At 44.1% G+C, this 23731-nt stretch overlaps 1 long non-coding RNA gene across 1 annotated transcript in view; it reads right to left on the reverse strand.

Annotated features, from left to right (window-relative positions):
* LOC121096437 overlaps window positions 1-23731 on the reverse strand; it is a 366656-nt gene that overhangs the window by 92712 nt on the left and 250213 nt on the right. The window contains exon 5 of the long non-coding RNA XR_005830502.1: window positions 12972-13032. This is a non-coding gene — a long non-coding RNA (uncharacterized LOC121096437). The remainder of the gene's footprint in view (window positions 1-12971; window positions 13033-23731) is intronic.

Consider the following 23731-nt stretch of genomic DNA (forward strand, 5'->3'; position numbering starts at 1 on the left):
CAGCTCCTTCGAGGTGGTGGAGAGGGGAGGGTATTTCTGACCCCAGCCCAGCAGGACTATACCATGCCACCTCGGAGCCACATGGGTCCAAACGGGGAAAGTGAGCTGCCAAGGGGAGAGCAAAGACAGAGTGGAGACAAAAGGGCACAGGGACCTCACCCTGCACACAGCTTCCAGACAAACCAGGAAGCTATACTGGACTTTTTTTTCATCCTCCCTCAAGGGGGATTGCAAAATATTAGATACTTTAATGAAGAAACTGATGTAGCACAGGACTGCATTCCCCAGGTTCACATCAAACACCAGATAATTCAGCCCAGAAGACACCAGACCTGAGGAACCACAAGCAGGAGGTGGCCACTTCTATGGACAGTGGCTGGGAGTTCAGGTCCCTGCCCCAGCCACCGGGCTTTTGTTCCAGCCTAGCTGCCTCTCCCCCTTTGGGCAGCCTCACTCAGCTCCCCAGTGAGACCCCAAAGCCCTGGCACAGTCGGGAGCACCAGCACCCCTTTGCTCCCCTTCTAGGATGGCTGGATTGGCAACTCCATAGCCTGTTCCCAGGAGCTTGGACTCGGGAAGGGGCGACCAGCCCTAAGTAGTTTAACGGACATACAATCCCCTGCACAGAAGCCCTTTATGTGAAATCAATGAACCACTGGCTGTTTTAAATCTCAAACAAAATACAGGAGAGTTTTGATTGTGGTTTGAAAAGAAAACTGAAAGGCATGGGTTGGAAAGGGAGCAGATCTCACCTAACGAGATCCCTGTGAGTGCTAGGGATTAACACACTGTTTGTGATTCCTCCCCAATACTTACAGCTTTGTTACACAGCTCATGGCAAGCTGGAAGAACTTTGTAGTTTCACTGCATGATTTCAAGCCTTAGGAACTCCTTGTACTCTTGAAAAAAATGAAAGGCCAGTGTGAATTGACCTATCTGACTTTGCTTCAGAGTGACCAATGCTAGACCCGAGGGAACAACACAAGGAAATGGACAGTTTCACACTGGTCCTAATCTGTGGGGTGCTCAGCACCATCTCCAGACAGCTTTATGCTATCTGAAGAACTTCTTCCAGCTCTTTTTACTGCACTCCCATCTCCCCCCATATTTATGATTTCAAGCAAATCAGAGCCTTTGGTCTCCTCCCCTTTTCAAAGGGATGGGATCCAGCTGGAAGCTGGTCCATTAGGAAACAAAATGAGGAAGGGAATAAGCTGGCAGCAAGATGCCTTGGCAGCTCACGAGGAGACAACAATCCCCCGTATTTCACAGCACTGCAGAGTTCACATTTCAAGAGGATTGCTGTCCCAGTTCCTGCCAACACACCTTGCAATGGCACATCAGTGCCCTACCACGGGGATGCTCCAGCAGCAAAGTCCTCCAGAGGACTTCGATGTACCTCAGTTGACAAAGGGGTGGCTTGTTTTGACCCACTGCTGTGGAAAGCCACCTCGGATAGCTGTGCTATCTACAACATAAACCACCATGAACTAAAAAGAACTAACTGTTCCTGGAAGAGCAGAGATTTTACTCTAGGTATTTACACTGCTCTTTGCCATAGATAAGGAATTATGATAAGAATTCAAGTGACTCTTTAAAAAAAAACAACTCAGCGCTTTAAAAACTCAAGCGGTTTCTCAGGAAGGAGCTGGGGGGCGGGGGGGAAAGGTAGTTTGGGCATCTTAAAAGCAGGGACTGGGACCTTGAATCTGGGTTGCCTCTCTTCTAGTTGTTTGTGGAACTCTGGGAAACTCAACTCTGGATCACTGCAGCTCTCAGTTCTGCACAAAGAACCGAGGTGACTAGAAATTAAAGCACAGTAATATAACACTTCTAGCATCACAAAAGTCTTATTCTATTGAAACAAGGACAGTTTACAGAAGGAATTTCAAACCAATATCCTCATCCTGATACCCACAACAGGTTCTAGGAAACCTAGACAACTCCGCTGGAGTAAAGGGAAATCACCATACCTTTTAGGTGTCTACAAGGGGAACTGTGAGGACATTGAGTTCCCTCTGTCTCACACCTCCAGGGCATCCTCACCACACATGTACTGTCCTGGAGGCGACAGTCCCAGCCCTATCAACCTCCCGGCTGTAACGCTCCCAGGGATCCCAGGAAGACTTGAGATCTGGGATCAACTCAGGGTTTTCCAAAGTTGAAGGCAGCATAGTGGTCACTACCATGGAGGCATTTACGACAGCTTAAGGATCTGTTCCTTCAAAAAAGCCTCAAACCTAAGCAGTATCTTCTCTCCACGCAGCTGGTGTGGCTGGATTTTTTGGTAAAAGGTGCAGAAACTTTCTTGCCCAATACATTTTGAAAAAAATCCTTTTTAAAATCTTGATTCAGAATGAAAACTTGAAAATAAATTAAAATAGGGCAGGATTTCAAGTAGAACAGATACTCCAAACAGATACTCAGCCAGCTGCAGCCAAGCCTGGAAAGAAGCCCTGGAGCTGACCTCTCCCCATCCCTCCTGGCCAAGGTCCATGACTGTTGTGGGAAGCCATCTGCTCCATGGAAAGGTGTAGAGCACATTCTGCTCTCCTCTGCTCTCTCCCCACAGCAAGGAAGTAATTTAGCTCCTGAGCGCTTGTCTGATCTTTGGGAGGTGCTAATTTTAATATTGCATTCCTCCTCTTTCTAGACCTTTGCTCCTCTGTTTTCAAGGTGGAGATAACATCAGCTCCACCGATCCCTTATGGCATGTACGGAGATAGCATGTGCTTTCCGTCCTTTTCGTGTTTTGTGATGAGACATCTGGACGCTGCCTGGCACAATAGGATCTTGCTTTTGGTTTGAGCATCTGTGAGTAGCTATTACAGGAATTACGTGACATCTCTTAAGAAACATAGATTCTGATTTAGCAGAGCTGCTCAACAGCCTTATCAAACTGTTCCTGCCTCAAAGTTGTGTCCTGATTTTTAGCAAGCTTTTGACATCACACAGAGCTAAACCATCCAGTCTGATATCAAGAGGCTCGCTCTGGACTTGAAAGAGGGCTGGGATTTCAAGTGTTTTGCAGTGAACAGTAGCAAAGCAAATACTCCTGGTTTTAGTGCTTGTGCAGGAATACTACTTTTCAGGGGTCTGTGCATCAAGCGGAGAGCGGATCATATTTCTCATACACCCCCCCTCCCCCCCCCCCCCCTTTTTTTTTTTTTGCAAAGACATTGGCATTTCTTTGGAAGATATTTAATTGTGGAAAGGTTCAACAGACCCTCCCCACTCAGAGCCCTGTTTGCAAGTGTCAACCCCAACTTGGAGTTCAACCCTCAGTCAGAGAAGCAGTAAAGCTGGCAGGCTTAAGTACTACAGGAATGCTAACATGGCAGATCTGAGAGAGTTAATTTGGTCAGAATGCACTCTAGTAATGTTTATGTTTTAGATAAAGTGCCTACAATGTTGCAGCTTGCCCTTCTGACCCCATTTCCTCATTCGTGTGCAGCTCAGAGAAAGTGATACTTAATTCCAAATCTTTGCTTTTATTAGCTCCCAGAGAGGGATAGGATTTCATCCCAGCCTTATCTCTGTTATAAACATCCTGTTACCATTCATATCAGGGGGATATCTTTGGGAAAATGATTAAATACTTTCCACCAGACACAAACAGCATCCCTCAATTGGTTTTGCACAGTACATGGTGAATTTGCACATGTGCATGTCGTCAAACAGCATGAGTCTAATCATTGCAAAAGGGGTGGAAATTCTACATGCAAGTGTGAAAACACATGGGGGCTCTTCCACGCAATAACACTATCCCTGCATTTAAGGGAACAGACCTAAATGTCACATCTAGTCCTAGCCTTGCTCAGACAGCTTAGCCATGGACATCTAATTTTTCATTCTTCTACCTTTTTTGCCAACTCTGCTGCAAGCCACCTCTAATTATTTGAGAGGCAAATATGACATAAGCAGTAGTCCTTCTCCAGCTCCACACTTATTTCAGGATCACAAAAGCTTGGGCACATTCTTACTGTACAATTAAGAAATGAATTGTATATGTAATAAATAAAAATAAATATGCAAACAATTTTATGAAGCACTGCATGCTCAAGGTGGCAGACTCCAAAAGGACACCTTCCCCGTGTCCCACAGATTACCATCACATATCATTGCTCTACAGCAGCAGCTTTTCAGCCACGCATGGCACATACACACAAACTTCAGCTGCAGTGTCCAAAAAAGGGACTGAGAAAGCAAGTCTATCTAGGCTGTCCAGCAATATATGTAGGTGGTACTTCTAAAAACATCTCTAAATCTAGCCTGTGCATCTCAAAGGATTTACAAATCAACAAAGCCCTTACCACCCCCGCTCCCTGCCAAAGCACTTTTCCTGGATGTACCTGTACACCACCAGTATATAGCATGAAAAAGATAAAGTACCTGGTAACGTATTACACTTAGCATATAGCAAAGCTGGATGCACGCAGGTGCAAGGCTGGGATTTCCTGCTGTTAAAAGTTGCATTTCCCATATTCGGTGGTAATTGGTAGTCTACAGAGACACACAGGGCATGAGGAGCAGGTTTGCATGGAACAAGCACATGTCCTGAGCCCCTGCCTGCTGTGGCTATACCAAGCACTGACTTGCCAATTTCCTGCAACATCTTGCCATTTTCTTGTCTAGCTCTACCTTTTGGCACTGACCCAAGACACCCACCCTTCAGTTTCTTTATACGAGTGATCTGGACCAAGACCATAAAAACCCCCATATGCCTAACATTAAACACTTGAATTCAGTCATTCAGGAAGGTATTTTCAGTGTCACAGAGGGTGTGTACGAAGCCAGCTCTCCATGATTTCCACCAGAGCTGGGTGCGAAATTATGCATCCTTTTGATCTAGAAAATAGATCTCTTTACTCAAGTAAACCCCTGGATTTCCAAATGTGCTCAACAGGCAGCAGTACTCACCGATTTGGAGCCATGGTTCAGCTCTGCATTCCCCAACACGCATCTGCAAATACTTCCATATGGCAGATATTGCTTGGAACTGGGGCTCGACCCAGCTCCCCATCAAAATACATCCAAAATCTGAAAACGAACTTAAACCTGGGTCTATATGACATTTATAGGTTGGACTTGTCAGACCGAGTCCTGTATTAGCATATACACAGAGTTCAGGGGAAGAAACACAAAAAAATGCTTCTAGTCCAACAGCTAGACTATTACTGGTTGGAAAGTGACAAATATTTTGTGTGGAATTAGGAGGAGACATTTGTCTCCTTTTATTTTTACATATATATATAATATTAAAAAATAATCCCTAAAAGAGATGAGTTAGTGATGATACAAAAAACTCCCAAAACCCAAACTTTTTCTTCCACGTGCAGTAATCAGCTTCTAATTCCTTTTAGTTTTGATGGTTTGACTAAACCAAGTAATTCTGGAGTTCGATGAAAACAAAACCCAAAAGTGAAAATTTTAAAAAGAAACTGAATTTTACCTGGAAAGTTAGTTTCAGTTTCTTTCTTTCTTTCTTTCTCGTTCAACCACGATTGAAAGGTATGAACTAAACCTGAACATTTTTCAGAATTCCTTTTCCCTCTTTTGCTGCAGGCCATTACATCAAGCAGCTTTCCAAGTTAATGTTTTGATTTTAACAGCTTTTGTAACTCCTTTGGTATTGAGAAGAGGAACAGCCCCTCTTCTGTCTTCCACCCCTTTCAGCCTTCTCCTTGCTGAAGCAGGAGTGGAATGTCTCAAGCAACAGGGGATGATTGCCATCAGGGAAAGGCCCATCTTTGTGCAGACCTCAAAACACTGCCCCAGCTCTTGCTCAGCCACGCAGGAACACTATGGGGTCACAACAGCACCTGCTGACTGCGGGGTCCAGCTCCCTGCACCGCACAGCCCACAGCTTTCTGTACCACCTGGAAAGGGTCACGCTCAAGCCACCAAAAAAAGATGTTGATGGCTTTGTGCTAGAGCACAAAAGGAGCGAGCAGCCTCCTGTATGAGGAGCCTCTATGTGACTCCGAACAACGCTGAAAACAGTACCCTTTGGGATCATCAACAGATCCAGCCTCCTCAGGAGGAGGAGGGGCAACAACGTGGGTTCAGAAAGGTAGAAACATGCTCAGAGGGGCAGAGCGTACATGCTTATCTCCCCAACAGCCACTCCTCCCGTCCCCAAATGGGGTTAAGCTCCTCCAGCAAACACTGTTCATTTCCCTAGTTGGCATGCAGCCAGAAGATTTTGCCTTCCAGTCATATGAACTTTTCAATTTGTGATTCTTACAAGCTGAGCTTACATGAAACCATTTCCTGAAATGAACTGTTTTTATTCCCCCTCCATTCCTTTCTCCACACCACCATTTCTGCTAGAGCAAATGCAAGCCCATTTATTGATCAGCCAACAATAAACAAAGACTCAGAAAGTTCCAAACATCCTTTAAAAGCTATGGTGACATGGTCTCCTATCTGATTTGCTCAGTTTAACTACACTTGCCTCAAACATTACATCCCTTAATGTGTATTTAAACAGGTCTTGGCCTCTTGGGTACATTTTCTAATGACCTTTGTTTTAACGCAGTGCATTCACTGGTGCAAATGAAGTGCTGCAAGCCATGAGGTTTTGCTGAAGTGGGAACTTGATCACCAATTCCAATAAAAAACAGATCAAGTCCTGTATCTTTACTTCCAAAAATAAACCTGTCTACTGTTTTTACCATGCTAGACATAAGTAACACAGCATTATGTTCTTCACTATTGTTTGAAACACGCATCATTGATGTGGGCATAAAATTGCACGTGCAATTATTTAGTTCACTTGGGACCAGAACACACTATTAAGTAGAAAGGCTTTCTAATGGAAGGTGAAGGGACAGTGGAAGAGAAGATCTGTTTCTGGTTCTTGCTAAATACAGCACATTAGGAGGACTGACTTGACTTATGTAGTGAAGAATCAAAAATCAAATCAGGACACATCAAGGTACCTCTGCCTGCAGCACAAGAGGCATTTCTGCTCTGTGGCAGCAGGAGCAAAAAAAGCCAAGAGAACGTGAGGTCAGACAGTAAAGTAATACAAATCTGGTTATGTCACAGGCAGATGGTGGAACCTCATCTGGAATAACATGTGAACATCTGCTCACTTTTTCCTTAAGATGAAGTAGATTGGAAGGAATTAAAGACACTGAGGGGTGTAAGGAAAGTGAAAACTACAAGAATGCACTCAGAAGAGTAGATAATGTAGTGAAATTGTCATCCTTAAATAAATTCACCTCTGCTAAAACCAGTATTTTCCGAGGAAAGGGTTGCTTCTTTTATTTTATTTTGAGAAAAGAACTTGCGTCCTTTTCTAAGACTGAGAAACTCTTGCTGAACTTTTCAACCAGACCTGAAGCCTGACGTTCTCAATCTGTGCCAGGTCTCAAAAGCAGCTGGGCAGTACATTTTCTAGGCACATACTTAATTATCATTGATTTAACTGGCATTTAAATATGCATTTAAGACTGGGGTTTTCCAGGAGTCGGGAATTAAATCTCTTCAGTCCCACCAAAAAGGCTGAGCAAAGTGTCCCATATTGGCCACGTGCCTCAAGAAGCACACAACCAGACTATAGGAAGCACCAGACCCTGAGATTTAGGGAGATGGAAAACACCATCAGGCTGAGTTTAGACAACCCTGGGAGCCAGTGGAACGCAGGCTCCGCACCTCTCAGTAAGTCCTTTGCTAAACTGAAAACTCACGTGTACTTGAGGGCACAAACACCTCATGGGACAGGAGCATGTCACAATGCCTAGCAGATAGGATTTGCTGACTTTCTGGGGACCAACCCTAGAGTCTGGTTTGGCCAGCTGCTGTAGGGCTTGACTTATTCAAATGATAAAAGGATTACTGGAGGTCATCCCCCACCTTAGGCTTTTTGCTAAGCCCAGTTTTCTTCACAGCAAACTGCCTCCCATTAATGGTATGCTGATTACAATCAAGAATACACAAGGGTTTTACAGATAAAGCTTACATTCACTTTTTTTTTACAACCTTTTTCCAATTTAATATTTAGTCTCTGATCTACCTCTTCCCTATATTTTCTCAATAACTATGTTTTGGTGTTCAACCCAAGGAACTGTCAGCCTGTGTTGGAAAAGCTGAGGCCTGACATTTCTAGATTAAATGTCAACCAGATGTTTGTGCACTTCCCTTACAAGCCTTTCAAGAAGCTTCCCAATTTAGTATTGTGTTTCGCTATTAGGGGAAACCCAAGTTCATGCCTTACTAAAGCACTTTACTTGGGCTAAAAGAGATTGAAAGCCTTGGGGGTGAAGTGAAGTGACAGATACCTGAGCAACGGGAAACATGATTCCAAACTGCAGTCCACAATAGCTAGTGTCCGTCCTTTTTTCTTCCCTGCTTCAATGTATTTGAAGTCTGACCGAAATAAATTAGCTTCAACGCCAGAAACTTTTTATATAATACTAACATTTTCCCTCAACCACTGAAACAAGGGAAACATGGAATGGGACGTCACTCTCTGCTTCTGACAATGAAGAGCAGGATACAGGGGAAAAACTGAAAAGAGATTTATTCATGAACAGAGAAGAGAGGAGGAAGAGTACTAATTACTGCAGCTGTAACTGTCTCTACAGCCCCTACCCGGGATGCAGGAGGACACCCAGGATTGCCTCTGTACAACCTTGCAAAAGAGAACCCTCAGTTCCCAATCTAAAATGGGATTTAAAGTAGGATTTTGCGTGTGTGTCTGTCTTGATGGGTCTTTGCAGTAAGAGACTCACTTCTATCATGCTTCTCATGTACTGCAACAGGGCCTCAGGCAGAGATGGGGAGCTCTAGGTGCCAATGTAGTCAATAAATAAGGACATAAATAATACAGTTACAACATGTGGCTGAAAACTGGCTCTCGTCCCAGAAATTCAGAGTGAACTTTCCTGTTTTTGTTCATTTAGTTTGATTCTAGTTTCTTGGTCAAAGTAACAATTTTTTAAACTGAATTTTCAATATTACGAAAAAATCAACAGGGAGACCTGGACAATGACCCTACAAATGGCCCATTGTGAATGTCTCCAAGAGGCGAGGAAAGAGTCAGCTAACGGCTTCTCATGGAGCAGGCAGGATCAACACCCCTTCCCAAGCCAGATCCTTCTCTTACAGCTGCATCCAAATTCTAGAATTGGATCAAGGCTATCTGTAGAGAAAAAAAAAAAAAAAAAAAGGGCAGTAACACATGCACATACCCTGCAGGAGTTCAGGTTTGTTGTAAAGGCCAAATCCTTGTTCTCTACATGTAGCAAGCTCCAGAAGTTGTTAGAAATAAGACCCGCAAGAAACCCCCACTGGGGTGAGCGTTCTGCAAGTAACCACTTCCACAGCCTCCAAATCCACCCTCCGTGTGTGCAGAGGGAGCCGCGCCGATCAGCCAAGAGCTGGTTCCTACCCATGAAAACACAGGCAAGGTTTCCCGCTGAATTTCATTGCGGAGAAGAAGGAGCAATTCCACCAGACTCAGTAAATGGCTTCCAGACCGCGGCACGGTGCGACTGCGATGAGTCTGACCTCACGCACTCATGCAGCAGGAGGCTGGGAAATATATTGGGTGAAATCCTGGCTCTGCTGAGGTTGGTGGCAGAATTCCCATTGACTTCAGGCGGGTCTGGGATTTCACCCGTTACATTTTTGGATGTCAGGGCAGCAACCCAGTACCAGATCTTGTTCCAGCCTCCCAGGTCTGTTTGGAGCCACTTGTCAGGGATCGGTGACCCATCCAGAGTGGCGATACATTCCCCAGTGACCTCACGACACACCGGTGAGCCCAAGGGAGGAGAGTAGGTTGGAGGACTCCCCATAAACACGTCATCCAAAATGGAGTGGAAAGAGATAATTTAGAGAAATTCCTATCTTATTAGGGACTGGATTACTCTGCTTGATGAGGGGCAAGGGGGACACTGCTGAAGGCTTTTGAAAACAAAAATACTTCATTACTGCAAGGGCTTGGTGACTCACTGCCCTGTGAAAATTCTCTTTTGACAACGCAATGGCATTGGAAAAGAATAGATAGACGAGATGCTCAGAACAAAGAGATATTGAAGCAAATAACAAAAGGAAGTGAAACCAAGGCAGTTAATCTATCCACAGTTATAGAACAATCTCATGGTACTGTCTTCGCATGAATTCAAAGACTGGGAAAATGCTCAAGTCAGTTCATAATCCTCTGACAAAAACCATGGGCTCTATCCATCTTCTGCTGAAGTGAATGACAGCAATTCAGGGTGGGGGTGCGCCATCAGAGCCTATAGTTTTAATGCATTGTTTTGCCATTCATTTAAAACTAGAATTCTTAACTTCATAGAAAGTAAAGTCATAGCCATATTCACTGCTGAGGACATGTTGGAAAACATCTACTCAGGACCAATTTTAGGTAACAATTTTCTCTGGGAAACGTTGCTAAGAGCTCCACCGGAGAGCAGCATAGACGGAAAATACACAGACTTTGCTTTTTTCCAAAAGGTGCAGGAGAAAAGTAAACCTAGAGTGTAATTTCTCTGGGATTTGCAGAGTGTAATTTTTCTGGAATTTGCAGAGTGTAATTTGCTCCCAGGCAAGCAGTTCAGAAGCTGACCATGTCATATATGGAATAAATACTCATGTCATTATGATCGTTCCCGAATATTTGAAGTGAAAAGGTTAACGTATAGTGCAGCTCTAACATGAACAGTATTGCCAGAGAATAGACATAATCCTGCATCTACATTGCGAACCGTAAGTCTCATTGTTCACATCACAGGAATGGAGAACATTAAACATATCCCCGGTAAGTCTTCCTTGTTCTTAAGTGTGATAAAAGTCACACCTACAACTTCTTGGAGAAAACAACAGCAAACCTTGAATGAGCCATGACCTGGTGCCTCATTGAAGAATCCAGACTTTGCTTTGAGAAAATAGATTCTTTTTAGTTACCAGAAGTCATAGCTATTTAAATATCACCAACTGCACAACCACAGAAGAATCCTTGCTACTTGATGCATACTTCAGCAGAGATACACCGCCTGTTTTTGTTTACAAATAATTAAAAGCCCCACCTGTAAAATCTGCCTTGGTGAATTTACATTGCTCAAATGATTTTCTCCAAACCTGACTTCTTTTGTAGTGTTGAGGCCTGAAGTCAAAAAAGCTCTGCGTGTTTATAATCAACAACTCCTAAGACCAGCTTAATGTATAATCACCTTAGTCCAACACACACACGCACAGGCAAGAACATGCAGAATTCATCTTGCAAGGCAAGAGATGCTGGAATGCTAATATGTATGACCAGAAAACGTGTTCCAGTGTGCTAGAAGAATTTCACTGTTCAGGAACAGTCTTGTGCTCTTTGAACTAAAAATAGTTAGTATTTGAGAAAAGGAAGGTTGTTGAATTGCACTAGTAACACCTTAGCACTTCTAGACCCAGGAAAAGTGATGGCATGAAACACATCAGTTTCCTCCACCCCTGCCTGAGCAAGCCAGAGGTGGATTCTCCTCAGTGCTGTTAGCACAGCTCTGCGTGTTTATGAATCTTTTCCTTAGCTTCTTGCACCAAACCAACAGAACACTCACAAAAAAATCAACACAAGTCTCAAACTACACACATCAATCCTCTCCTAACACGAGGATAAAGAAGCACCCAGCTAAGAGGTAATGACACAGGAAACATTTTGAGTATGGCTGAATGCAGTTTCCCCTGTAGCTTTTGGCCTGGACATATCACGGCATGAGTTTTGTGCAACTGCAAGGCATCCTGGTTGCAAAGATAGTGCTCATAATTGCAAAACAACAATGCACACAACAACAAAAGATGTATGCTTTGGAGTTCCAATTTAAAAAAAACACACACCACAACAAAACTTTCCATGATACTCCTGCTCTCGCCTTGTGAAACATTCCCTTTCAGTCTTCTGTTTTCCACTCTTGTTTAGCCTGGGGTGAATTTTTCAGGATGAGGGAGAGAAAAGAGAGGAAGCACTTGAGAAAGCAATGGTTGAGCTATTTTAAAATATATTTTTTTAAAGAGCAAAACAAAAACCCACATGAATATTCCCACAGACTACATTTTTTTCAATCTTTAAAAATGAAGTTAAAGGGACAGTGGTAATTCCCAGCAGGTGGCAAGGAGACCTGCAGTTATTTGTGCCTAGAGCACAGGTGTGAGTGCTCAACATGATGCTGCAAAGGAAACACCAGGTAACGAGTAACATTACCACCTCACCACCTAAAGCAGACAAGCAGGGAAGGAAGCACCACTGTTGCCATCTTACCAATGGAGAAATAAAACACAGAGTGGAGAACAACTTGTCTGAGGCCAAAGCAGGAACTGCTGATAGAAACAAGAGCAAACTCCAGACACCACCACCACCCCCCCCCCCAACTCCCATTACATTGTCTCATCACATTTTTTGCTAGGTAGGGAAATAACTCAAGGCTCAGACCTGCGTCCACTACAAAACCCATCTCTCTGCATTATTTTTGCATGCAGAGTGGAGAATATTCCTCAGATAAGCAACATGTGTCAATATTCCTATATTTAAGACACAGAAGTACGCAAATATTTTAATAAACCTGTAGTGTGCAATTCTGCTACATTCCAGGAACACTTTGTTGAATGCTTTGTTTATCTACACAAGCCTCTCAGTTATACAATATTACTTAAAAGCCTACAATCATGGCGGGCCACACTCCAACGTGGACTCCACATACCCTAGACCCCCCCCCCCCCGAGCTTCTTGCAGCTGCTGAGCTAAAACTCTTGGTGAAGACAGCAACACAGTCAGACCAAAAAAAAAAACCAACTGAAGAAAAACCCAAAAAACTAATTCTCTTCACACTATTAATTTGCCACTTAGACTGAGATGTTACAGGATTGCACGTACCAAGGTTGTGTCGCCCCAGCTTTATCCTTTACGGAATCTTAAACATGGCAACAACACTGTACCTCACACAAAAGCTCATGCTATCCCTGCTGCAGCACAATACCTTGAGTTTCAGTAGCTGCTCTACGCTTTGGTTTTAGGCACAGGGCAGGTCTTCAGTCCCCCTACAGAAGCAAAGAAAAGAAATGGCTACAACTGCTGCAGGTGGTCTTATCAGTGGCACAAACTCCCAGGGTTCCCTCCGGTCATGGGCTAATAAATTGCCTTAAACTGTGCCACCTGTAGAAGTTAACTATGCACATGCTTTTGCTGATGATTTCTCAACTACTCTGAGATCAGCTGCTAAATAAACACCAAATCTCCTAGTTAGGTTCATTTGTTCTGCTGGGTTAAACCCCAGACATTTGTCCTAAAGGCACAACAATATAGCTGGTTGCTATTGCTTTTTCTTAAACACTATTTTGCGTGGAGGTGAGTGCCCTGCACCTGTGGTGTGTGGGTGGGTGCATGGGTGGCTCTTTGCATAGTAAGTGCAGATGTTTCTAATGAGAGCAGCAAACGAGCCAGGGCACCACAGGAGACTTGCCTCCCTCGCTGTGTGCTTCCCTAGGCACGCATCTGGATTAGGGCTTTGGAGCATGCCTTGGATATCTCAGAGAAACTCCCTTTAAAATGCTGTTTTTTACACAAATGCAAGCATGGAAACCTTTTAAAATGACCTCCCATTAAAGTACTAAAACATTAACAGAATTGCCTGGAAGTGCCTATTTTCAAAGAAAAAAGTGCCATTGTGTTCCGTATTTGACCAGAGTTTGTATTTTAACCACTTAACAAGTGTCAACTTTAGAACAAACCACTTTAAAAACACTCAAGATTTTTTTCCTTTGTATTTTTAGAAACAAAACTCCTTTTCCTCCCAAATTAGTTACAGATCAACCCAGGTGACATAGCAAAATATATATATATTTAAAACATACATGGTATAGCTCCAGAACAAAATTCAGCAGTTCTTATTTAGCTCCAGAACTCTTGTAACGTGCTGTTCTCTACCCACCGACCTGTCAAAATACCAAATAGCCTCAGAACCTCTAACACTGTCTATCTGTACGGTAGATCACTATATATTAGTATTTCTGGATAAACTTTGTCTGCCTACCCTCTGCTTGTTTGGAGCAGAGAGTAAGCAAAATTAGATGGTTTAGGCAGCTCTGAACTAGGTTTGAAGTCTTTGGACAGTAAAATACTCTTTATTTATATTGTAGTGCTTCTTTCACAGTTCAGGCATAGTTCAGTCCCAGTCATATAAATAACAGTCTGACTACTATAATAGAAAAAAAAAAAAGTGTGTAGGCCTACTTATTACCCCAACAAGATAAGTCCTCTAAGACCAGGGTAATTTATTGAGTACGCTGGAACATTTATGGCCTAATTAGCCAGAGCTACAATGATAATGAATTTTATGGACATTGAAGAAATCATGTAGATGAGCAGCCTGGCAAAACACATAATGTCACACAGCTTTGAAGACCACTCATCCAGCACTAGTAAAATACAGCTCTCCAAGAGCCAGGGCTTTGCTGGCAGTCAAACCAGTGCAGTAAACAGCTCCTGCCCTGCAGTGAGACGGGCGCAGGGAAGCTCCTGCAGCCCAACCTCAGCCACCGGTCTTGCCTGGCAAATATAAGACATGCAAGCATTAAGTTAGCTTGAATGACAAATAGTTGCCACTGAAGCGTGGAGGCACCAGCCCAGCGAAGCAAGCTCAAGGCTGCTTGGCCCAAAGATAGATATGTTCCTAATGTTCACGTGGTTCGGGAGTAAATTAGATCCTTCTTGAGATTAAAAACCACTGCATCGACCCTGATTTTTTGGGGATTGAAGTTAGTCAAAAGAGGTAACTGCCTTGTTCTTTCAGCAGTGATGGTTTCGTGGTAACCCTTGAAGGTAAGGTAACCCTTGAAGACAAGATCTGCTGCTGGAGGGTACACAAGTGGCTGCTCTTGTGAGTGGGAGGAGAGGATAGCAGGTCTGGCCCCAGAAAGAAGAGGGGTCCAGGAAAGTTCATTGATTTTCAGGGACTGCCTTCTCCAGAACCAAGAATGGTCCATCCCAACAATCTGAAAAGCAAGCAAAGACAGCAGGAGCCTGCCTGGATGACTATGGAGCTCCTGACAAAACGAAGACATAAAAGGGGAGCGTACAAGAGGTGCGAGTAGGGACAGGTGGCATGGGAGGAACAAGGAGGGTGGCCAGACACTGGAGCAGGTTGCCCAGAGAGGTTGTGCAGTCTCCATCCATGCAGATATTCAAACCCCGACTGGACACAGCCCTGGGAAATGGGCTCTGACTGTCCCTGCTCAGAGTAGGGGGTAGCCAGGATGATCTCCAGCGGTCCTTCCAGCCTCAGCAAATTTGTGGCATTAGTCAACAGAAAGTGCTCAGCACAGAGACATGTGTGAACTGCCACCCCACTGGTGTGCCGAAGGCGCTTGAGTCAGAGCAGCCAGGGAGGTGCCTCCATGCACTTCAGACCTGGAGCCCTCTCGGGAGGGTCAGTGTTGATGGCTTGTTTTTTCCCAAGTGCAGGCAGACACGGGTGGGAATGCCCTGCCTTTTGCACAACCCTCCCGTGGTCTGAGCTCTCAGCTGCGTGTGGGGAGCTCTCCCAGGGCTGTTTATGTATTTTACAATAAACAATCTTGGGATAAAACAAAACAAAACAAAACAAAACCCAAGCAAAATAATCTTGGGAGTTGGAATGAGAAGCCAGGAATCCTACCTGCCGGCTGGGTGCCCTGGGCACGGTGTTACAAAACCCTTTTCCCTCATCCCTGGGCACTGTGAAGTGTGCTTGGTGAAGCACTGCTGCTCCGTCTGCATCAGGGGGGTAGAAGGTGCAAGAGGCAAAAGAAGCCCCCACTTTCCCTTCCCCTCCTCCTTGCCAGGGTATTCTCCTCCTTGGTTCGTTGGGAGCTCTCTGAATCCCCCATCTGAGCTGAACAGAGGCCCTCCAATTTTGCAGCCAAGACTTTAACCCTCGAGGCCATGCAACAGCATAAGCAAAAACAACTGGACATCCAAAAGACTCATCTAAAAGACTCAGCAATATATATGTCAACCTTCCTGGTGTTTTTTTTGTTTTTTTTTTTTTTTTTTTTAAATCTTTCTCTATTTCGCTGCTATGCCTTACAGCACATCTCAGAGTAAAAGTGAACAGCTCAGAGATCTCTCTCTAATCCTCTCACTGCTGTTCCTGCGTTGTTATCTCAGGGCAGAAGGTCTGGCTTTGCAGCCGCACATTGCATATCACACCTCAGTGTATTGATTTAGCAATAGCGTCCTCTGATTTAGGGGTGCAACTGACATTACGAGTGGTTCCTGTACAAAAAAATACATGATAAAATGTAGCAGTCAGTAGAAATTAATTTAAAACCACTGAACTCCACCAGGAATAGCATTGTGCTTCTATGCTAAGCACACATCCCAGGGTTTACAGGTATTTAAGCGCAGCCCAGCACTGTGCTGCCCAGATTTTCAGGTGGTGTTTTTAAAGGTGTCCAACCAACTACAATTACAAATTGAAGGTAAATATGGTTTTCAAAATCTTCTCAAACAACGCTTTCAGTTCTCTCAGTAGGAGTTAGTACTCAGATTGTCACAGAGCTTTGAGTGTTTCCTCCAACTGAACCAGGAGAGTTAAAACCTGAAAAAAAGTGGCATAAAAAGCTCAAAGACTCAGTCCCATGAAGGATCCTAGATGCCTTCTGAAAATCTCCCCCTGCACAGCCAGGAAAGGTGGCCTTCAGGCTTAGCAGCACTGAAGAGGGAATACCCAGACATGTGGCTCAGGAGCTTCGGATGGGTTTCCCCCCTATAGTGGTACTGAAAGGCATGCATCTAAACCCACAAAGAGAAAACGACCTAAAATCTGTACTCTTTGAGACAGAAACTTTGGGCCTGTTAATTCATTTAAGTGCCTGCTGATACAGCTAATTATAGATAGTAAAACCAGGTGGGAGCCACCTCACCCAGCGCAGACCTCTGCACCTGGGTTCACCTTCCAACTCGACTTCATGGCCAGCAAGAGAAGGTTTTTTTTAGGGGCTGGTTCATTTGACCCGTTTTAGAATTGATGCCCATTTCTCCACAGCAGGAGCACCAGGGTGACTAGTTTCCATGTGGCTCAGAGGATCAGCCTCTGCAGGTGGATAAATTTAGGTGAGACAAATTCTCTCTCCTGCAGAGATGCCATATCCTATTGAAATCAAACAGGGCTAGCTACCCTAATGCTTTGGATGTCCCACCAGTCTTTACCATTGATTTTTATGCAAGTAATCAGCCATTAATATATGACCTTTTGTCTTTGTACGTGTCTGCTTGGTGTTTGGCTTATTGCGGCACCAAATAACATCACAATATGGGTAGAGCTGGCTGAAGTTTCTCATGGGAATACCTATACATCAGATGCAACAACTCGTAAATACTCATATATATATAAATATGTGTGTGTGTGTGTATTAGAACAGAATTCAATGACAAGCAGAAATCCAATTAAACATTTTGACTGTCAGGATACATTCTTTGGTATTTTGTGTTTTCTTTCAGTTTTTGAAACACTGAACATACAAATGTTTTTGACATTATTACTAGGATCTTTCATGCTCTTCCCACTCCCCAACTCCCTCCCCCCCCCCCCCCCCCCCACACACACACACAGGGAAGTGCAGAGACATTGGAAGTATTCTGATGTGTTTTGATCACCTTTCACATATCATACTGTTTTCCAGTCAAAAAAGGCTGAAAACCAGGAAAATCTTAGATGAAATATAGGAGGCTGGAAATGCAGCTAAACCATGGCAATGCCACAATTGAGTAGGGAAGACTAAAACCTTTCGGTTTATAGAAACCAAAATATATAAATCTTTCATTTTAACATTTCATATTTTGGAAAAGAAAAGTTTTCTTATATTTCCTTCTCAGTCTGACTGGAGATGAAAAATCCTGCAGTATTAATCTCTTCCTAGATTGGGTATGCCATCTGCAAAGGTATGGAAACATGTGCTATAAATGGTCTAGCATTAATTGCAGTAATTTCCCCATGGCTAAAAATGGGTATTGCAGGGCCTTTTATTCCCTTAAATTCTCTTCATCCTTTTCTTTAAATAGCTGAAGTGTGAATGTCGCTTGACATTTCTTTTTCTTTGGGGACCAGTTATACCACTCATGACCCTTGGCTGTGTCTCCCAGAAGCTGCAGTCATTTTCAGTTAAGGGTAATTGGCAGCAGAATACACTTTGTTCTGTATAGTGTTAAAAATGGGTTACTTTGTTTTGCCAACCTTCCTGAACTTCCTTTCAGTTCAATGAAGGAGTGCAACATTTGTATAAGAAAGAAATATTGTCTTCAATGGGAAATGTATTCCATGTGTGTTGTAATTTATATTATGACAGATCTTTCTTAACTTACAATATTGTTATTCACTGGGTGGAAAGAAACTTTATCAACTTCTTTCTTTCTGTTTTTTTTTAAATGTGATCTTTGAGGCAACCATAATTTTTATTTGCGGAAATATGTGATAAATTTGAATAATAAATTTATATTAAAACTCCCATTTGTATTCTATTTCCTTCATAAATCTGGGTAAGATGTCAGCTGAGCGGTTCATATATAAAATATTAGAACAAACATTGCCTATCTAATTGAAAAATCTGTCTTCATCAAGGACCTGGAGCTGAGCTTAAGAATGAAAGATGGAGGCTTTATTTAATGCAGTTCTGCCCTGACTGTCATGAATGCTGTCTTTTTCTTCCCCTTCACCACTTCAACATAAATAGCAAAGCTCTATTCCCAAACTGGTCTTAAAGACAGAAATACAAAGATATGCAGAGAAAGGAATGGTCGCTGGTGTCTGTAGAGTGGTTTAACGTACTTATGTTCCCGAGCGTTAATCCTCCTGCACTTAAAGGATGGGAGTCGCAATCCCTACTGTATTGGCTGGCCTGGGTTCAAAATTTACAGCTAATGTAATAATCTTCCAGGGTCACCCCGTGGGGTCATTCCTGCTATCATCAGAGGATGCAACTACAACAGTGGGGAAAGATAAAGGCCAAAGCAGAAAGGGAAATGAAAAAAGGAGGCTAGGACGTTTTTGCAGACCAAGGAAAGAAAAAAAGAGGAAAGGAAGGGGGGGAAAAAAAGTGTATGTGTGCTTTCAGAACCGCTGGGAATTCCCTTGCTGATTTAAAGCTCGGAGACCGAGTATGAAAGCCCGCCAAACCCACCAGCGTCCCCTGACCCAGCCAGACTTTCACAAGAGTGACTGCAAAGTCAGTCAACAGTTTGAAAGGGAGACAGGGGAATGAACGGCCCCTGGAGCACGCGAGGGCCAGAGCCGGCGGGACTCCCCATGCTGCCTGCGTTGCCGGAGGAGAGCCGAGCCAAGCAGAGCAGCCCCCCAGCTGGGGAGCCTGGCCGCAGGGTGCCTGCTCTACTCACAGGGACACAGGGCTTGACCCCGCTGAGCTTCACAGATGCGCAGGAGGGATGAGCAAGACCCTCTTAATTTGATATACCAGAAAAAAAAAAAAAATATGCCCAAGCGTCTAGCCTGATAATTAATAATTCAAGGACATTTCTGAAGCTATTTCAAAGTTCACATGTAAGTAAGTATGCGTATAAAGGTTTTCTTTGCTGCACTCAGGAAGCACAGAGTGAATGAATGAGAAACAACACTGGTTTTTAGAGAGCAGTCAACAAAGGAGATAACCCCCTACCTTCCTAAAGCTGGATCCTCCCTAGGGCCTAACAAACAGCTCAGGGAGGGTGGGGGCTGCAGTGCTATGGACAGGGAGGAGCTCTACCCAGATGTGCACTTAGCTGACAGCAGACAGATTTGTGCAACGCTTTGTGCTGGATCAGGTCAGAGATAGGGCCCTGGCACCTCCTGCAGATGTGAGCAGCTGCTGGTGTGCTAATCCACAGCTCTGGAAAAGTGAGTTCAGTTTTTATTCCATTAGAAACTTTCCCCGCCACCTTGTTCAAAGCACTCAGCTCCCTTGAACCTTGCTTGGATTTCAGTTTTCTGCAAAATATATTTAATTTACTTTCAGCCATGATGCTGGTGCTACTGCCTCGGAGTCAAGGATCTTTGCACTGACCTCAGCACTGCTTTGTATGCAGCCCTTAGCAAAGGGGCTATCTGAGTAATACGGAGGGATCCAGGCAGGAGGAAGAACAAACAACTGCCAAGGAGAACTAAGAAGATGTAACTTGCATGAGAAGCAAAATCTCAATGTAAGCAGTGGTCATGGGACTATTCTGATGCACACTAAAGGTGGTCACAACTTCAATATTAATAATTGTCACATACTGCTTAGCCCTGTGGCCACTGAAAACTTTATCTTCCAGCTTACTGAAGGAAATTCTTTTGAAGGGCATTTCAAAAGAGTTCAATTTCTGTTTGTGACCCTTGAAGCACCCCACCAACATTTCTGCAAAGGGAGAAGGTGGAAGCAGAGCATCTACTTGAGCAAGTCAAACTCTCCTTTGACTCAAATATCCCCTCCCGCCACTGCAAAACTCCTAGTAAAGTGAAGTGTTTGTACATTAGAAATACAGGAACAGGGAACTGACGACTTCAACACTAATGTTACAACTGGTGCAAAGAAAACCACAAACTAACAAATCTGTTAAAAGCTATCAGTCCATCAAAAGAGAATATGCTACATTTTTACTGTGCTCAGAAATTAAACCAGTATCAGCCTGAGCTCCAGAAGTACTGGATATCACGTCTCTGTTCATGGCAGCGGGATATTCATCCAGGGCATAAGACAATCTCATGTGCCTCCCATCACAGGTTTGTGGCCCTAACGATTTTTCACATAAGCAGTACTGCTACAGTGGAATTACAGCCCAGCAATGCCTTTCACCTTTCAGGGAGAAACTAGGGAGGGGAAGGATGACTTGCGATAGAAATATTTTTTCTTCAGCCAAAAAGATAAGGAAGAAAAAAACATTAACTGCAGCACGAATACTCAGCAAGAACCAAAGAAAACTGGAATTAATTTTCTTCAACTCCTGAAGAAATTTGCAAATTAAAATGTCTCATTTTCTACTTGTGATGAAAACCAGAAACACTCCAAGGAAAGCAGAAGCTTTCTGTGATCTGCTTGCTTTGGCAGAAATTAAATACTTTCTGATAACAATTTTTATGAACACTTTTTTTTACCGGCCTTTGCTCTCACCATCACTTTATTAAAAACTAGGGAAGCCTCCTATTAAAAGACATGTAAAAAAAAGTAAGATAAAAGCAAATCAGCTTCTCTGTTTGCATGAGACATTAAGGGACAGCAGAGATGTAAAGGAGGTGGCTTCCAGTCAAAGTCAGAGGAAAACTCTGTCATGTCTCTGGGTGCGAAATTCAGCTAGCAGTAGGGATTTCAGCAGCAGCTGATCTGGAGTTTCACTACAGCGGCAGTGGCTACCAGCTGGCTGTTGGGGGCAAGGACACCTGGCTGGGGATGGCGACGACACCGCCACTTTCACTTGTGTGCTCAGCCCCTCGAGCCTTTGTCCACTGACTAGCTCATGACTGAGAATTTGCTGCGATGGTAAATGCCAGGAGTATGAACCTTTCAAGTTTCAAGTTTCAAGAATACCATAATGAACTGGGAGCTGATGCTAGAAATGGCTACCAACCATCCTGTCTCACCAACAAGACATGATCCTTACACACCATCCAAACTCTGAATGGTCCGGCACGCAATGTAGCACTACTGCACTTCTTACAGAGCACATCAACAGGTCGTTCCATCCTCAGGTCTTACAATTATTGACAGACACTTTATGTCTATACAGACACATATAAATAACAAGAGGAACGCAAGAGGTTAATGCTAGCTGTGGAGGTTACTAACTCTGGATGATACAGTGGCTGATGAGAGCAGTGTTACCAGTTCACCATTTCAATTCGATACTGTAATTTATGTAGTGACCTGACTATTAACCCTGCCCCACTCTCGCTGCACCAGCAGCAATTCAGGTTGAGCTGAATAACCTCTGTCATTGTCCTGGCCTGCCATGAAGTTTCTCAGCTCAATGCCACACTTGAATGACACTCTGTCATTATGCTATATTTAGGTAATGAAAGGTGTAATTAGCTTTGTTCTGCTGCAAGCTGATCCGACCCTGTATGCATTATAAAAGGTAATAAAATAGGTGCACAGATATAAAAACCTGAATAAGCATATTATTCAGTGTAATTTCACGAGCCAAAAACCGATGAAAGAACTGGGGTAAGGGAGCCTCAGCCGCTCCAGTGCCCAACCAGACTTATCGTGAGAAGCCACGCAAAAAGCGCAGTGAAGGTATGTTGAAGCATCAACAGAGCCATATTTAATCAGTCCCCCGCTGTTTGCAGCTTATATATAATTGATGGCATTTTACGATGATTGCTTTCCTATTACAGTACTGTATCTTATCTCCCCATTGTGAGGGGAGCGGCTTTATGTTATTGTCAGCAGCCCTCCAGAGCCAGCATTATCCCGGGCCCATGCCCTTTGTGGGGCTGTCGGCTTGTCATTAATTGTTCTGCCTGGCCTTTGTCTGGGACTTTGGCCATCTGCTTTATCGCACCCCATCAGCCTTTGGTAGGAATGAATGGAACTGATAATATAAAAGTCCTGGCAGGAGAGATACTGGGCTAGAAGCTCTGGATGCCGAATTAGTCAGTCCTGGGGACATCACACATTTTCTTAGCATGAGTAATTCCAGTTGGGGAAAGGAGTTTTGCAGTGTTTGCAAAAAATATGCTGCTGTGTTTGATATGGACGCTATCCTTACCAGCAAATCCTCGGTGATTTACACTAGGTGAGTGGCACACCCAGCTTCGGACAGTGCTTTAGCTTTTTAGGGAATATCCTCAAAGCTTCTCATGTTTCCAAGACAGTGGAAAATCATGCAATGGCTCATGCACTCTGCTGCACCCAGGCCACGATCCTGGAGATGAGCTGCTCCTCCACCCCGCTTTTATTCCAGATGTAGCAGGACCAGGGCTCCACAGTGAACTATGCCAGTGAAAAAATCCCCCACCACCTATACCAGAGGCTGATCTGCTCTCTCTCAATGGCTGGGAGCAGATGAGAGGCTTGAGCAAGGGTATGAAGCCCAGAAAACCCAGGCAACTGAGCCACCAGCTGCTGGCAGGGTGGCTGGTACTGCCAACTCACTCCCACGTGCGCGGACCTGCGGGCTCCGGGGCTGGCCTGCCTCAGACGCAGCACCGAGGAGGAGGAAAGGACAGGAGGCCACCCACCCACAGCACCGCTGCAGCTCTGTGCAGAAGGGCAGAGGTGCAAATCCAATGTGCCCCATGTCTCAAGGCCCATCCGAAGAGCTCCAGGACTTTCAAATGCCTTGCACACATTTGGAAGGGGCTACTTCATGACTGCAGCGAGTACACAGGTTCAACCTCTTGTGCCCACCTCACACATTGCTCACTGGATGTGGCTGCTCTTGGGTGTCTCACAGAACATTCACCACACACGATGGGGGACTGGGAGCATCTGGCCCAGCGTACACAGAAAACACACCTTGGAGGAGCAGACTTCAGGGTGTCATACGACATTTTCACATAGTGGCCATGATTAAAAGGGTGTTGGAGTCATGGGAAAGGCACATCCCTCCCATGGACTCCAGTGGGCTTTAAAGCAGGGCCTGTGATCAGCAATGTATGAAGCTTCCTCACAAAAGTCTCCCACAATAAAGATGTTTCACCTGATGCAGATGCTTGTAAAACATTTCTCAAGCAATTATAAACAGGTAATGCTTAAATTGCGTGGGAATATACGTACACAAAGTAAAACG

This window comes from Falco naumanni, chromosome 12 (genome assembly GCF_017639655.2).
Source record: "Falco naumanni isolate bFalNau1 chromosome 12, bFalNau1.pat, whole genome shotgun sequence".
NCBI classification, from domain to species: Eukaryota; Metazoa; Chordata; class Aves; order Falconiformes; family Falconidae; genus Falco; species Falco naumanni.